At 36.8% G+C, this 18127-nt stretch overlaps 1 long non-coding RNA gene across 1 annotated transcript in view; it reads right to left on the bottom strand.

Moving 5' to 3' along the window:
* Positions 1-10081: 10081 nt before the first annotated feature.
* Positions 10082-18127, bottom strand: part of LOC146505641 (uncharacterized) — a 40848-nt gene continuing 32802 nt past the window's right edge. The window contains exon 3 of the long non-coding RNA XR_014877517.1: positions 10082-13347. This is a non-coding gene — a long non-coding RNA (uncharacterized LOC146505641). The remainder of the gene's footprint in view (positions 13348-18127) is intronic.

The following is an 18127-nucleotide window of genomic DNA, read 5'->3' as shown; positions in this document are numbered from 1 at the left end:
ATCATTCCTACTATTACACGCATACACTGAGCTGCCTCATTTCCAGTTTACAGGTTAAACACCGGCTCTGGTATTTGCTGTGGCCCTTAATGTTAGACTGTAAAGCTAACGGCTGCTGTGTAGGTAGGTTAAGAAGGCTGGGAGCTCCTATAAGCCACATTATGTGGACATGTGATACGTAAATGTCTAGACGAACTTGTGCTGATGTGTTTTGTTTTGGGTTTTTTTTGTAATTTTGAAAAATGTAGAAGTAAAAAAAAAAAAGCACATTCATTTTTTAATTTCCTTGTTGTCTTAAGTTGAACTGGCTATTGTTTAATTTAAGTTATACTGTATATCAACCCTCAGTGCAGCTAAATAGTTTATGTAACTGTCTTCCAGCTCGTATTTCCCCATGTAATTATTTTTTTCTCATCACGTAAAGTATAGGGAAAAAAATGTATACCTAGAGTTCCTAAATTTTATTTGAAAAATTTTCAAACTAGAAAGCAACCAGACATCTGAGCTGTGTCAGATAAATTCAGTCGTGTTTTTAAATTTATTTATTCTTTTTATTTTCCCTCACCACAGTGTGAGACATGAGCCACTTGAGAGTTTCAGTCCCTGGTATGTCACAGTATCCTCACCGCTCCTGTTCCAGACATGGGTCCAGTGTAAACCAGGCATGACAGACACTCTATACTCTAGTGCAGGATTGCTTACTTGGCCTGAGCTACACTGTAATGTTCAAATCACTGGTGAACCACAAGTAGAGTGGTGCATGCCTTGATTTCCAATTACAACACCATTAAAAGCATTTCTGTTGTTACGTTTTTGTGAATGTTTAACACACTTTTACCTGTGCTGTCTGCAGAAATTGAACGTGTTTTTAGTTAAGGTGCAATAAATGCAGAGGCAGTACACAGTGGTGTATGTTTGACAGCATATTGTCTGTAGTCATCTTTAGATATTTTAATTTAAAAACACGAAATATCTTAGAAACTCTAACAGGTTGTCCTGAACGTTTCATCGGCTGTTGAATTCTATGATTCTCTATTTGCATTTGCGCAGCAATTTTAATTTGATGTAATTACCTCGTTGCAGATGCTTATTACAGCAAATTTCCTGTGTTATCTGTGCACATTTGTTTGTGCTTTTAAATCAAGATAGTCTTAAGTTTCATGGCATTATCCACTGTAAACTTTAATTAAATGTTTACAAGAGGCAGTGGATTCACTTAAGCTAAAAGCATTTTTTTTTTACAAATCTAATTCATTTTAGTGGATTATCTTCATCAGTTGTTATCCTATCTTAAGACCCAACACATGTAAAGAAATATAGCACCATAAGGTTTGTAGAAAGCCAGATTGGGTTAGATTAGAGGCAAGTCATTCAGAAAGGGGCACAAGGTGTGTAATTCTATCCAAACCCCGGCTCTCAGCTTCAATTTAACGAAAAACGCTGCGAGCAAAAGACCCTTCGTGCATAACCCGAGCTCTGTAAGAGAATAACTCAACCAAAACACCTTAAGCTTCTTTCAAACAAATTTGCCCGAATCAAAGTGGCACTTATGAATAATTACACCGAGTGTTTTTAAGTTGGAATAAGAAGGAAAACAACAATTAACAGTGAAAGTTTTCTCCTTTTTTTCACTCTCCAACCTTGTCCTTGTAAGCAGTTTTGTCAGTGTGTGTGCCCTGATAGTTTGGGGAAGTATCTATTTACTTAGTGATTAGGACAATTTGACTGTCGTGAGCTCGTAAATTCAAACCATTCACTCTGCTAGATTGGCCCAGACAACATCATCAAGTCACAATGTGAAATACAGACACACATACATGGATAAGTACACACACTCGCAGAGGCTTAACCCACTCTGCTCAAGAGGCATACAAGACTCTCATTTGGATTTCTGTCTGCCTGTCTTTTTTCTTCACGCTACCCTCAAACTTAAATAAACCTTCACATATAATTACAGCCAATTCTGTATATTTTCATGTCCATTTCCTTGAAACACTCAAAACGATTGGCCTCTAAGAGCAAAGCAAGTGGGTGCGTCTTGATGAGCGAACAGCACACACGTGCTTCTCAACTCAGGAAAAGGTGAAAGAGTGTCTTTTATTGATTCAGGGGTAAAAAGGTAAAAGCAACACAAATCGTTCTGTCCTTCAATCATGCAGGAGCTGTCGTGTATTTGGTCTGCGCAGAGTGCAGTTCATCTGATCTGGTGTTGCCATGCAGTGATGAAAACATTATCAGAGTCAATATTATGAGTGGGAAAAAGGTCCACTTACGCAGAATGTGGTATTGTGGTCACATCTTGATGTCTCCTTTGCACTTAGTGCCAGAACTGTTAAAAGCGAGAGTGGAAATTCAAGTTAAACACTCAATCCGGAGGCGAGTTTGGCGCCACCTGTGACCTCCTTACCCAAAACACAAACACTTACAGATAAGCACATGCACACACACGCATATTTAACTTCGGTCTTGGGGTGTCTGTAGTTCAGGAGGTAGAGCTGGTTGTTTACTAATCAGAATGTTGGTGGTTTGAGCCCCACCTCTTGTTTAGGTGCCCACAAGCAAAATATTAAACCGCATATGGCTGCAACAGCAATACCTTAAGCAATTCATATTGCTTATGTTTACGTTTTTGCATACATTTCATCATAAGTAACAGATACTTTTTTCTGTTTGCTAATATTTGCAAATTCCTTTAATACTTCTTTTCTGAATTTGTTATTTGATTAATAGAGTCATCATAAAATAATAAAACTGTGACAGTGTTTATTTATTTCAACATATGATAGTAGTCATACACAGTGATGCTTTTCTTTCAGTAAATACAAGAAATGTTGCACACCGTTTTCAGTACAGTGGTGCAAAACAGCTATAGAGTCAACTAAAGACTTGAAAACATAAATGTTCATAACTGCAAACCCATGCAGGGAAATTAACAGATTAGAGGCATTATTCACTTGCATGTGCAAGTTTTGCACAGACTTGTTAGCAGCTAGCTCTTCAGCTACGTTTGCACTTGTCCTGCAACTGACTATGTCACTGAGCTTTGATGCTTTTCTGGTGCAACCAACTTGCAGTAGACGACTCTCTGTATAGCTAATAGCTATAGCTAATGAAACTACGTGTCTGGGTTTGCAGACAAATATTACCTCGTTTTGTTTTATGCGGTCATGATTATATTGCTGTATATGGATTATGTGAATGTGGGTGCCTAAATACTCTAAACCTTATGCAAATATTTAGGTAAAGAACCATTTTAAACCTTGTTGATAAAGAATCATTTTTTGTTGTTTCCATATAAATTACTGTAGTAGTTTTTGGTGGGAGGAGTTTCAGGTTTTGTCCTGTAGAGGGCAATAGGAATGTCTTGGGTGATTTGACCTTTCAGAGAAGGCCAACCAGGAAGAGTTAAAGAAATCTAACTAACTAACTAACTTACATGACATATTGTGACTGCTACTGAAGTACTGTTATGCTGGTTATGTCTGATAAGCATTGTAACCATTGACAATTGAACTGACTAGGTGTTTGTGTAGCAAGTGTCTAACTACATTTCATCATAGCTTGCACATGTTTTGTGTATGTGTGGATCGATGTGGCAGAAGGTGATCTGGACAGTGTCCCAATGGTCAGAGAGGGATGTAAGTAATTACCAATTCTCCAAACACTACTTTGCTCTATTTAAACACATTACATGCCTCTCATGGTCACTGCAGACTGCTCTATTTTCACTACAACCTGTGAACAACTAACGCACACGAAAGGTGTAAAAGTTGAAATGTAGGTCTGGTTTATATATATGTATGTATATATATATATATATATATATATATATATATATATATATATATATATATATATATATACACACATATATATATAAGATTGCCAAATATATGTATATATGTATATGTATATATATATATGTATGTGTGTGTATATATATATATACACACATATATATATAAGATTGCCAAATATATGTATATATGTATATGTATGTGTGTGTATATATATATGTATGTGTGTGTGTGTGTGTAGAGAGAGAGAGAGAGAGAGAGAACTGAAATGTTTCAGATAACTACTGTGTAATAAAGTAGAGTGTCCAAATAAGGAGGATAAGTGTCCTCTCCCCGTGCAGAGGGGAGTGATTCAATACTTTAACTGAGTGATTTCCTATATGGGTCCTTATTACAATAGATTTGAAGGAGCCTGCTGCTGAAAACCCTCTGCTGAGCAGTATGTCATGACGAGGAATGCAAGGTGTTGTCTATTTTGGTCAACAGTGTGGCCAACACCCTTTACTCATTAAATAACTCTAAAGGCTCCAGGATAGTCCTCACACAACCTTCTTTCCGCTTTTCTGTCTTTCTGGTCTAATTTTCATATAGCTGAACCATATTAGAAATATTGATGCTCACTTGCATTTGATATCATTATGATACCATACACATCCTTCTGTTTGTTTTATGTTATAGTTTAAATTATCTAGCACTACAATGACCTAGGAGAATTTGAGCTTTACACTAGAGTGTATCTTTTAAGTGTTGTGATTAATGAATATTAATTATTTCACTACTCGATCTTATTTAGGAATGATTATTTTTTTCTAAATACAGTTCTGTAAAGATACATACTCCCTTCAAAGATCCATGTAGTACAAAATGGCAGAACTATGAGTGTTTGTATCACCACCAGACAGTAAAAAAGATCTCCTTTGTTAAGCACATCTGAAATGTAATTTCACTTTTATAGCTTAGTTCATTCTTTAAAAAATAGCTTCTAATTTTTTTTATATTGTACAATATGAGAATAATGACTGTCATATGTCATACTTTTTAAAGGGTGAACAATTACTAAGCAAAAATCAACTGGAAATTTTAAATTTGATTAATTTCAATATCTAGAATGCAATAACTGAATGTTTATGAATTTTTATAACTAGGCAGGTTTACTGATTTTGAACAGGGAATGATCTTACTACATTTGACAATTTGTGATTTATGTCATACTGAAAGCACTAAAACCTCTAGAATTAAAAATGTTTCCATTTGATTTATAGAAATTAATGTCAAAAAGAAATTTCAGTTTCATATATACTAAAATATGTGAAACAATAAAAAAATGCACCTAAACACCTTATTTAAAATCACAAAATATATAAAAATTTACATAATAAACAGTTTTAAAGGACAGATTAATGTAATGTAAATACTGTAAGAAAACAGATAATTCATGAGACTTGACCTAAAAATAAATTATCTAAAATTTGGTAAATTTACATTTAGATTAAAATCATATTACACACAATAGTCCCAAAAATAAACAATTATTTTGGAATTAAACAACAACAAACCAAGCTTTCTGACCTCCATACTATTGCAGCTCTAAGCCTGCTGGTTCTTCCTGAAGACATACTTGGTATATCTTTATAACAAATTGTTGTTTACGCCCTATCTAGCATGTAGCCGAAGTCCCGATCAGGAATGCGGCAGATAGAATTTTTCCAAGGTTCACCAATCTTCAGAGAGCGAAGGATCAAATCTTAGACTCTGAGATGTACATGTCAGGAACTGTCATCCGTGGGGTAGACATGTGGCAGCACAGCGTGAAAGCCTTGAGTCATCTGCAGCCTTCTATCTTCAGAGATGAGAACAAATGGATAAATGTGTATAATAAGTTGCAGAAAAATGAGATGAAATCAGCATCGGCTTAAGAATGCTTAACTGGCTGGAGGAATTAATCCATGACCACTTCACGAAAAAAGATTTAAGATAAAAACAATTTACAGCCGAGAACAGGTGAGTCACCCGAGTAAGATTATTATCGTTCTTCTTTTGTGCTGTTTTAACATGATAATGTTTTACTCTGTTCTCTTCTTTACAACTTTTGCTTTTTTCATGCAGTGACTTGAGCTGAAACTGCGGATATGGCTCACTCCTGACAAACACAGAGAGAGCATTAAAACATGCTTGGATTCCTTTCAGGAGGGTTATAACTAAGTGTTCAAACTAATGAAAAAAAGTTTTCTAGAGACAGTCATTATTACCAGAAGATAAACTGCAATACTTTTAGCAGTACCCTCAGGTCAACATTTGATTTATGACTAAACACCTGCAAAACTAATGACTCTTCAACCTCAGCTGTGGGGCTATGGTGTTTAGTAGTTGATTCAAAAATACTGAATCGACTATCAAATAAGCTAACACACTGAACTAAGAGTGTACGGGTTCATCTTCAACATGGGTGCTAAAATGTTTGCTTTTACCTCCAAAATAGTGTCTAAAAAATTGTAATTTAATTATAAAGGGAAGTTTTAAACCTTCAGCCAACAACAGCAGGCTCATGTTTAATGAAATAAATATTTATTTTTCTAATAAATGTAAGAAAATATTGTAAACGGTCATCAAAGGCGTCAAAGTTTAATCTGGTTAAATTTTGTAAAAAAAAAAAAAAAAAAAAAAAAACTTCTGAAAAAAAACAGAGTTTGTGAACAAAAGCACTACACATGACATCTACAATAACTGCTCTACCATGGAAACCCATGTCACGAAGTCCCACACTGTAACATTACATGGTCTGTCACTTTGTGAGTTCCTGTGGTTCCTAAATGCTTCCACTTTCCAATAATACCACTTACAGTTCATCATGAAATATCTAGAAGGGAAAAGATTATACAAACTTACCAGTGGTATCCTTTTTGAGTATCATCCATTCTTTTACAAATGTTTGTAAAAGCAGACTGTGTGGCTTTTACTTTAGTACTTTATGCAAATGTGGCAATGGAAGTGAACTGAAAACACCTGGATAATTCAAAGGTGTGACCAAGTAATTTTGTCCATATGGTGATCCATATGGTTGCAGCTGTAATTAGACTAAAAAAAAAAACCCCGGTCCATTTCCAATAAAATTCATTTATTTTGAGCTGAATGTTGGTATAGCATATGTACCAATGAACAAAGTTTAAATTAGAGTATTTTACTGTAAATACTACTATCTACTAACCCCAGCCTATATATGATCTTCAGTGCTAATGCACACATCTTTTCTGAGTCTGGATCATTCAACTCAAAACATTTCCTTTCACCGGTGCCCATATTGCCATTACCATTGTCTCGGTTTGGTCAACATTTTGTTGTTTAAAGTGTTACATGACCAGGCTTGTATTCAGGAAGCAGACAAAATGTATAAAATATTGAGACATTTATTATGACACATCAGCTTGATATCAAGGACAAGTGGTGAACCCTTATTACTGCTGGCAAGGTCATATAATTTTAAAGTTCTAAATTCACACAAAATTAAACAATAACTCTGCAGAAAAGGATATATATTTCTGCACAGTAATAAGCTAGACAGAAAACCTCACTCAACAGAATCAGAAAAAAGACAACCACTGCAATATTTCCCTTAGTTGATGTCAAATCAGTGCTAAATTATGATATTTCACAATTAATTAATCAATAACAATAATATAAAAGCAGTGTCAGTATTGAGCGCTACTGTAGCCAGCATGGCAGCAGAACATTAGCTCAGGATTAGTGTTCACTGATTGGTTAGGCTTTGTTCTGTTCAATTGAGTTAACATCCATTCATCCAGTTGATCACGGTGGTAGTCCTTTTGCCAGTCCATGAAGATCAAATGTTAAAATTTTTCCATCATAATGCATCAACACACACATAAACTGAAGACACAAGTGCATTATCCACCTGTTCCTGTGAACATGCTGTTTAATAGAAGTCTCATGACTGTATTTTAGCTGTTGCTTGAAGATAAAAGTGATTTTTTTTTCTAGCAAGCTTTTCTTCTCTTTTTCTCTTTTCTCCTATTTGTAAAATATATTTCAAAGACTCATTGGTTTATGCAAATGTGAATTTTAAGCTAGCTACATCATAAACTAGTGATGAGGCTTTAACATTTTTTAAATGGTGTAACTGATTGAAGAGCAATATTAAGTAGCCTCCATTCAAACAATGTGGATGTGTGAAAATGTGTTTTTGAGTTGGTCCGTGATCCAACCCATAGAAGCACTGCTGAGTAATATATTCAACGCTCACGTGTGCTGATACTTCTCTTGTAGATTCAAATGAACAAGATTGTTTCAGCACACCATTGTTGGTGAATGTGTACCAACCCCATTGTCCACTGTTGGATAGTAATACAGGTATACACATATGTGCACATATGCTGGAGTGAGTCATCATCACCTTGATAATGTGCATGATCACCAGACAAATGAGTACTACACACTATCCAAGCTACACTGCATGCTTCAGACCTAGATCCTCTCAGAGAGTTAATTTACACTAGTGTTGTTTTTGTTTTGGTTTCCCTTCATTCTCAGGAGAGTCATCTGTTTTGTAAGTAAGGCATTGTGTAAATCCATATATCTCTAAACTGTTCTCAGCAGGTGTCATTTTAACACAACATTAAGGCATTTCAGGAAGCCAGACTTCATGTTCATTCTAGTATATTATTTACATATGTACATTTATATACTCTGATTGCATTAAACATGTAAAAGGTCTTTTAAGAGTTTTATTGACTCTTATTGTCGTTGTGTTGTCACAGTTTCATTTTTGTTTGTCTGTTCAAGATCAGGCACGTAGTCTGTGGCAGACATATAAAACTGAATGTCTCCATTATATTCTATAAAAAACTGTTGCATGCAAACAAATGCAGAAGCAAAAACAAACTAAGTATGTAAAATTTGCAAGGGATGCCTCCAGCATCCTGGACAAGCAGTCATTTCCTGAAAATAACAAAAGGTTAGTTTGTGCATAGATATGAACAACAGCGTATAACTTATAACCTATAACGAGACCCTGATAAGGATAAGCGGAAGAGAATGGGTGGATGGACGTTTTTCATGGAATTTTCTTTTTTTTAATGGAAAAAAAAGGAAAATTCCATTTGTTTTGTATACTCTGGTACTGATAAGAAGAAAGAAAAAAAGATCAAAATGTCCTTCAAACAAATATATAATGTGAAACTCAATTTTTAATTTTATTGTCAATATTTAATAATTTGTGTTCAGCTTTTTAACCCATTTTCTGGCTTTTTTTTCTGTCACAACATGAAAAACCAAAGCTGTTTGTTTGAATTAAAAAATAAATAATCATTTATTGCTTTGATTCATAATTGTTTTGGTTTTTCTTTACACCAAAATGCCACACAGGGGTGTATATAAAAAAAAAGTGTTAACTAGAGTTTACTCAAACCGACATGCACATCATTTTTTAAAATCCCTTCAGATATCATCGGTATAACTGTTGGCAGCAAAGTTGAGCTGCATTGCCCTAAAATGTTGCGCATGTATCATCACCTCCAGCGCGACAAGAAACAGCAGCTGGAGGTTGGAATGAAGGAGCTGACTGACTGATTGATAAGCAGACTGCATGCTGATGTGTTAGGCAAGAATGGCAGGGAATGTGTGTCACGCAAGCCGAAGGCCAAAAGGCAGACGCTGTGCTTCACCGCGCTGTCCTGCCCACGGCCTTGACAACTGATCTATCTGCAAAGAGAGAGAGAGGGGCTGATTAGCTTAAGAGGGCCTGAGGGTTTCATTACAATATCACAACAAACAATTATCATGTCTCTAAAGGGATAGAAACACATGTGCATACACACTAGTGGCCGCGCACACCAATGTTTTATGGCGAATATTGTAACTCAAACCTGACTACGGTGTGGGAAAATTAAAAGGCATACTATCAGTATTTCAATTCTTTCAGTGTCAGTGCGTCACCCCATTTATATTTATTGATTTCATAACTTTGTTATTGTTTTGCTCTCAAGCAACAGGTGGTTTAAAAATCGTTGTAAATGTCAGAGCAGAAACCAAAACAGGTGAGAGGTTTCCTGGTCTTAACCTTTATATCCTGTTATTTTCACGGACTGTGTATAGCTCATTAAACCTGTGAATTTTATTGTTAGTGATAAAATATATTTAGCACCTTAAGCTCTGCTTTGCATTAACATTGAATTGACTTTGAGCGAGATATGTTGTAATTGAATCGGAAAAGAATTATTATTAACTCATCGGATAAATAAATATATAAACATTTAAATTAAATGATCAAATTAGATTTTATTTAATTATCCACCATAAAGAAGCAAATGAAGCTCATGTAATTTTACCAGGCTATGGCCATTTACAACTTACATTGTATACACTATTAAAGAGCTGAATGTGGAAAAAAGTGAGGCACTCCGGTTAGCAGCCTGTGGGGCTCAGACAAAGAGATGGTGTTAGGTTGCATTGCAGTGGCCTTTGCTCAATACTCACTGTGCACATAAATACACACACACGCACTGCAGTAACCTTCTGCACGGTCCCCAAGCAAAGGTTATGTCCCACACGCCACTTAAGTCTCATTTGTGGGAGCCAGACCAGAACAGTTCATTCATAAATTTATGTAGCTGATACAAACCTTCATAAATAACGTACTGAGTAATAAAACAATGTTGAGTGAGAATGTATTCTCACGTTACTATTTTTTCCCAAAGTATTTTAAAAGTAAAATGTTGCAGTGAGTGTTTTCTTTAAACAAGAAATGTTTAAATTTAACAGGAAATTAATGGGGGGAAAGTAGCTGCTGGTACAAAGTCTGCTCAGAAGACGTGGAAGCCAACAAATGTCTACACTGTAAAACTGAAACAAAACTCCTGCCTTTTATTCCACCCCTCAATTCAGTAATGACACATAATCACCAGAATTGATGGCACACAGAATACATTTGTACCATCGTCAGTGTGTACTAATTATCCAGCTGACTAACAGCAGCCCAAATGTATTAAAGGTTACTAACACACTCATTACTCGTCAACAATGTCCAGAGCTCTTGTCAGCCTGATGATTAATGACCATCTCACTTAGACAATATTGCTTTAGCATGATTTCTAATAGAGCAACTTGAACTGCCAACAACACACAGAACAAATTGGAGCATAATCTTTGGATAAAACACAGAGCATCGGCACTTTTGTTACATAAACTAAACTGCAGTGGACAAAACACAGACGCAGACAGACGAGCTTTGAGTGGGGGTGGTGGTGAATTATTGCCTGATATGTATGCCGTTTCATTTTTGGGGTATTCTTTTACTTATTGCATATTAGGAATTGGTTTTAGTTGCCTGTGAGATGAGCTGTAATTAAAACAAAATGCACCCCGACTTTGATTTGACACTAATACTTTGATTTTCTCCTGAATACATATATAAAATCATTGGAATATATTGATGATAATATGGCAGTAAAATTTGTATTTTAGATATATGGTAAGGTTTCATACCAAAATATGTCAATTGAAAAAAAAATAAGATCAAGACTATTCAATAATTTTATTTTATTTCTATATTTTGGGAGGGGGGAGAGTCCCGGTCAATTTAACTAACCACTTAAAAAGGGCACTGAAAATCCTGAGACTGTAGCTGACAAGAACCATCGGCATGATTATGAACACTGAAATAAAGTCTTTACAGTCACCGAGTTTCGAGGCTTATCTGGCCTCAACATATAGCACTCAAAAATCATTCGTTATTACTAATTCAAATATATGTATACATTTAATATTGGTGTTAGTGTCAATGCCTATGTATACATTCACGTAAAAGGTCTGAATCAATATGTGTGTGTGTTCTGCAGAAGTGTATGGTGTTAAAAGCGCCGGTTGGGGGGATCATAGCAGGGACTGCAGCATGCGGTCTTAATTCAATTTAAAGCTCTATGTTTTGACAGGAGTTAAGAGTTAGATGTAGTGGCAAGAAAGCTCAGCAGTCTGCACTAAAAAGATCAAAAACACATTCATTTACTCACATATGCATACAGGAATTCACTCAATGCATCCCAGTTGAACTTGTATCTCACATTAAATCTGTTAAAATGTAATTTCATTAAATCCTTGCCATAAGAAGCCGTGAGATGTGTAGCGCAGTGTTGCAATATACGTACATAATAAAAGTCTCCATTATTCTCATTGTATTATCAGTGTTGGTTTCATAACTCTGTAAGGATCTAATACTGCATAATTAAATAACTGTCAAATACTTATTCAGCTAATGAGTGCCTCGAGGAGTGAGCAGCGGTGTTGTCCACCATAAAAATGATGGCAATAAACGGTAATAAAAATACCACAAATTAATAAAGTCGAACCAGACAGCCACTCCGTCTCTCTGTCCTGATTACACATATCTTCACTGAGGTTTGTGTGTGTGTTTGTGTGCCTCTCACATGCCCGTGTGTGGGAATTTATGGGCCCCTGGAGAAAGTAAGCAATATGTTTGAGATTTGCATACGGCTGGAAGTAAAATATATTCAAATTGCGTATATTATTAGTAATGTTCCCATAAGGCACAGGTAAATATAAGCCGTTCACCCTGTTGTGTGTGTGTGTGTGTATGTATGTTGGCATATCAGTCTAAAGCTACGTGCTGCTGTGTGTTTCTTTTTTTTTTGCAGCATGTTTGTGGTCAGATGCGTGTTTGTATGTGTAGTGTCTTGACTGTTTTTCCACAGGGCTACGTGGGTGTGCGTTTTTGTGTATTACAGATAGGAACACAGAAGGGAGCAAATAAAAGATGGAGGGAGAGATGTGATTGCGGTATTCTGGTAGGTAGGTAGGTTATGGGGCCTATCTGTTTCACGTCTTCCCTTCCCATCGTCTGGTTTCCTGCCATTGATCAGAACAGCCCACCTCCTCCCCTTTTTTCTCCTCTCCCTATGCACTGATGGACGGAGAGAAACCTGATCGCCAAGCAAGGAACTGGAGGTGGGGGTGGGGGGGCGGGTGGGGGGACAACAGCGAGGGAGCAAGGAGAAGAAAAGGGTGAAGGCATCAGTGCCGTCTGCAACCTCCTCTGTCAACCATGCAGAGAACCCTGCAAAGAGCCACATCATAAATGGAGTATCTTATTCTGCCCTAATCTAATTTCTCCATTCCTCTCGGCTTTACTGTAAAATGAAAAGATCATCTAACTCTGTATGTGTGTGTGTCTGTGTGTGTGTGTGTAGACGAGACACAGTGAAACAACAGAGACCGAGCCAAGGAGATCGTTAGCAGAGAACTGAGAGTGAGGAAGAGAGCGTGTGTTTTCCATGGAACAGATGTTAGAGGAGTGTCACTCACTCGTACGGGGACCCCTCTTGCTGTAGCACCCTCAGAGCCATAACACAACCTCCCATCGTCCTCTGACACACAAATCTCCACTCACACATGTCCACATGCTGGGATTTTGAGTGGCAGTTTCGCTGTTGCTCTCGCATGCCGGGGGGGGTCATCACCTTTTCCATCTGTTCCTGATTGGCCCCCCGATGTGGAAAGTAGTCGCCTTACAAAGTCCTGTCCCCTGAACACAAAAAAGGAAGAAAAAAAAGTGAGGTAGAAATCATTTTTTTAATTTTTTAACCTTTTGAGGCAATTTAAAGTCTCCGAACGAAAATGTAAAACATTATAATGCAGAAACTCTACTTTGACATGAGCCAGAAGAGCTTACCCAGTGCAGGGGGAAAGCCTGCCCGAGTGGACATCAGAAACAGTCTGAATTTGAAGAAATGGAATGAGCAAGTAGAGATAATCTGTCACCTGTCCCTTGCACGAGTGTAGTTCGAATCTCACAAATGATAGCAAGTGTCTACAGAAGAACAGAGCGAGTCCATCATCACTTTGACAAAACCAGAATTCTGTCATGCTAGATATTTTGCACATAGGTTAGAAGTTATGTGTACATGTTTCATTGTATGTGATTACCTATTTTGCACCACATTCTTGCAGCAGTTATAAAAAATCTAAAGGACATCAGGCTACAGTGCTATAAATCTATCAGACATACACCAACTCTTCTGAAACTAAATGTGAAGTTGTGGAAACAAGTTCTGTTTTCAGCTAAATAATAAAACCTATTTGATGGCATTACACTAAGAATATATATCACCCTAAAAATATCAAAAGGAATTTTTTGCAATTGGAATAACAGTTGGATATGGAGGATGTCTACATTTTGTATTTACTTCCGAAGAAGTATCCCTTCAGGACAATGATGAACTTTTAATCTGATTCAGTGGCTTTTCATTTGGCTGATAAATATTAATGCCCAACTGTCTTGTTTATTGCCAGCTTCCCTTTGTAAGAAGAGCATTTAAAACTGTTAGAAGTGGTCTCGATTTCATATAATGCAGAAGTATTTATGATAGAATAATTGCTAGTACCAAAAAACTGTAATCTGAGAATTGTTAGGTGTTTGTTTTTCTTCAACAGACTCATGTTGCACACAGATTTAGAAATAACAAATTATTGCTTCTTATTAATTGATTAGGTAACATGTTGTTGTTTTGTATTCACTCAAATATAGCTGATGGTTTTTATATATTGATTCATGTTTTTAGATTTCTGCCCTCACACAGAGACTGCTTTTCCTTCATTTTATGGATTCCGTTCTCGTTCTGATCTCACAAGTCAGACTTCGGGTCAATACTGCAACCCGATAGGACCACACAGTCTGGTCCCTAAACCCCAGTAGGCTCCTACCTCCACTGTCACAGCATTACTGACAAATTATTCACCTTCGCAGTACAGTCACAGGGAATGATGGGGGGGTGGGAGAAAAAAATGAGCAGACACGTTGATGAGGTTAAATTAAGCATGGTAATGCCTCTTTCCCATATCAGATTTGCAGCTGGCGTATGTTTTAGAGATAAGAATTGTAGACTGCTGTCAGTGTTATATGGCTGGGTAACCTTTAGTAGTTCCAAGAGCCATAACAAAACAATCTCAATGCAACAAGTGTTTTGTTAAAGGTCTAGCTTTTAGTTTGTTGGCATCTACCTGGAACTGTTGTTGAAGTGCAGTGTACTCTGAGTTTCAGTTCCTAGATCCGTGTTATTAGAAGCCACTGATTCTGGTTACTGTTAGTGCCTTTAACACAGTTTCCTAGAAGACTGAAACAAGACTGTGGCCTGTCTATGTGTTTCTCTCTTAATATTTTGGAGGTTTAGTATTTCTCAAACAACCCCGATTCCCAACACCATCAAAAAAATGACTCGGTTCAGATACATATTTAACACACAGCGGCAGGAAATGTGGAAGAAAAGAAAAAACAGCTTAAAACAGTAAGAGTTCATTTTATCTACAGTGAAAATCTCCCGCAGATGTGTCCGCATTTATCAAACTGACTGATCTCCTCTGCTCGCCTGTACATCCTGCTGCGCTGCCATTGTGTTTCTGCTCTAAGACTTGGGAAACAGACACAGAGAGGCTTTTGGGAGGATTATTATGGGTTGAAGGAAAAACAGGCTGGTGAATGGAGAGAACTCACTAAAGTGGTGGGAGGTGAGTGGTTGGACGGAAGCTGAAATGGGCTTTGTGCTAATCCAAGCAGGATGGGAGGATGGAGAAGATGAGCCGAGGTCTGTCTGCTTCCCTCAATTTAAATGACTGTATATGTATGTGTGTATAATAAAGGATCATCGAAGGTCGCACCGTTATAACAGCGTTAAGATTCACACATGTACGGAAATTTGGTGACGCCTTCCTTTTACTAAGCTTTCTTTTAAAACCTCCCGTATTAGGATTCGAATTTGGTTTAAATAAATAAAAATGAAAAAGAAAATATTGCAGAAAAAGAAGGGAGCAAAACAAAAGCTATCTGGTTTCACATTGCAGTGAAAGGAGAGCCACTGCTGAGGAAAATGACACCAGTCAATCTGAGAAGACTTATTTGTGAGCTATGATAAAAAGCAAGACTCGCATGCACAAATACATTTTCCTGAGGCATTTTGTGGCTCCTCCTTAGTAGTTTATTCCCAATCTGCTGTGCTAATAGAGTCAGAAAATGAATCTACTCCCAGTCACCAAAGCAGTTTTTAATAAAAGGCAAATTCCCTCTCTGCGAGAGTTATTGCCAGCAGTGTCCTTACCACCTCAGAGACCAGCAATTATACCCTAATGGCATTACGCTGTCTCGCTAACAGTTATTAGCATTAAAACTTCCCATACAATATATGCAAAGTTATTATTTGCAATTCTTGAAATAAACAAATACATTGATGTAATTTATGTATGTGTTATAGAGAAAATTCATATTATGCACAAGTTCTCCAAAGAAATAAAAGTTAAATATGAGGAAAGTGAGAACTCTACATGGTTAGAAACATGAAGCTGATTTATTTTAACCAATCTAATTTGCTTTAAATTAAACCCTTAACCCCTTGCCCATGTATTAACTGACTGTATAAATGGATTACAGTGTGTTAAAGCACCTACGCTGTGTTGGTCACTGCTGGAAACGGGCATTTTACTGTGTAAATAAATTATTTAATGCATTGAAACTTTTCCCTTAATTCACCCTGAGAAACTTCACAAAAAACTAAGGTTATGCAAAGGAAATTAGATGATTTCATTTTCCGTGCCTTGAGAGAAAAAAGCACCAGCTGTCGTATTTGTAGGAGTTAATAAATGTCATGGCCAGAAACTGAAGTTTATGCCCATGACCGGTGTACACACCCTGAGTGAAGCTGCTCTACGGCTGCAGAGAATATACTGTGCTTACTGTACTCTCAGGCCTTCCTGATGAACGTTATGCTCACTCTGAAAACTCTGCTGACTACTAAACAAGCTAGTTGCATTTTCACCTCTGTATTTTACATAGAAAGATTTTGTGACTATTTAAAATACCTCATGCATTTGTATAATATATATTTACTACACCTCTTATTACATGATGATCTAAAGCACCTCGATCCTAATGGTTTTATGTCTGAAAAAAATATTTTTCAAGCTTCAGTAACCATGTTGTGGGATATAAATGACATTTTTAAAAGTGATAAATATTTAATTTGGCAAGTTCTTTATTGTACTAGATACACATTACATTTTTCCAACTATTAATGAGCCATTTGAGAATTGCTTAAATAAATAAATTAATCTTGCGTGTATTAAATTCACCTACAGTGCATGATGTCATCCTTCCAATATTTAAATACAAAGTAAAAATGTATATGTCAGAACTACACACGCCTCACATATTTCAAACAAGGAAACACTCCAATCACTAATCTAATAAATACAACCTGCAATAAATCACTAATTATTTACAGAAGAGCCCTTTAACAGCTTTGGACTGTGCATCTCTCGGACCCACAGGTCCCCATTCTCCATACCCTCCGCGCTAATGCAGCACTAATGCAGTGAATGGGGGGCTTGTTTTTATTAGCCAGTGTCCCACTGTTTGGATAATCTCTCGATTTACCAAAGCCCCTCGTTGACAGCCCTCCTCGTTGAGTCCCGAGCCCCTGCAGGTGTCCAAACACCAGCTAATGGAGCCAGCACGCTCTTTAGGCAGAGAGATATATGGACTCCATTTTGTCAATGTAAGATTTTTCTCTGCTGGGCAGCATATGTGTCAAAGTCCCAGATTTATCATGGAGATAGCTTTGGCAACTCTCGTTCTGGCACAGACTCGGAAAGACACCATGTTAAATAAAATAATGTGCAAAAATAGGACACTCAAATGCTTCCGGCGAGTTCTTCTCCCACGCTAGCTGTCCAGCAATCAACACATGTCAAACATAATAGGCATCAGTTGTACTGTGTTTATAAATGCCATGTGACTACATATCTCAGCCAAAGAAGAAAACAAGAGCATCACTGCCACGTTACCTTTGATTCCACAGGAAATACACAACCTAAACCGCTGATGGTATTAAAGTGGGATTTGAACATTTGTTTATGGCGATTTCATCATGTCAGAAAAGCCCAAATAGAAATATTTAGCTGTAAATGTCTTTTTTTTTTTTTGGTACTTTTTCCAATGACAGAAGAGTTGAAAGAGGTTTAAAGTCTTATAAACAGAAGGAAAAATGTTGCTTCAGGGAGTCTAAAAGATATGCAAGAGCTTTGTAGAATAATAACTTTTTTTTTTAGTTCATCTTTTTAGGAATGCGCACTAGGCTTCTATAATTTTTTGCCACAGGTTGAACCTCCATCTATTAAATTCCACGAAGGCATTGAAAACTATCATTTTGATCTCGATTAATATTTCCTACTCTCATATTTGCAGAGCAGCAGAAACAGGGAATGCAATAAGACAGTTGTGTATATGATGGTTTTTCATGTCAACCCATCAGAATGGA

Source organism: Neolamprologus multifasciatus, chromosome 13 (genome assembly GCF_963576455.1).
Source record: "Neolamprologus multifasciatus chromosome 13, fNeoMul1.2, whole genome shotgun sequence".
Classification (NCBI taxonomy): Eukaryota; Metazoa; Chordata; class Actinopteri; order Cichliformes; family Cichlidae; genus Neolamprologus; species Neolamprologus multifasciatus.
Note: the sequence above shows the minus strand (reverse complement) of the source record. Positions and strands in the feature narration are given on the sequence as shown.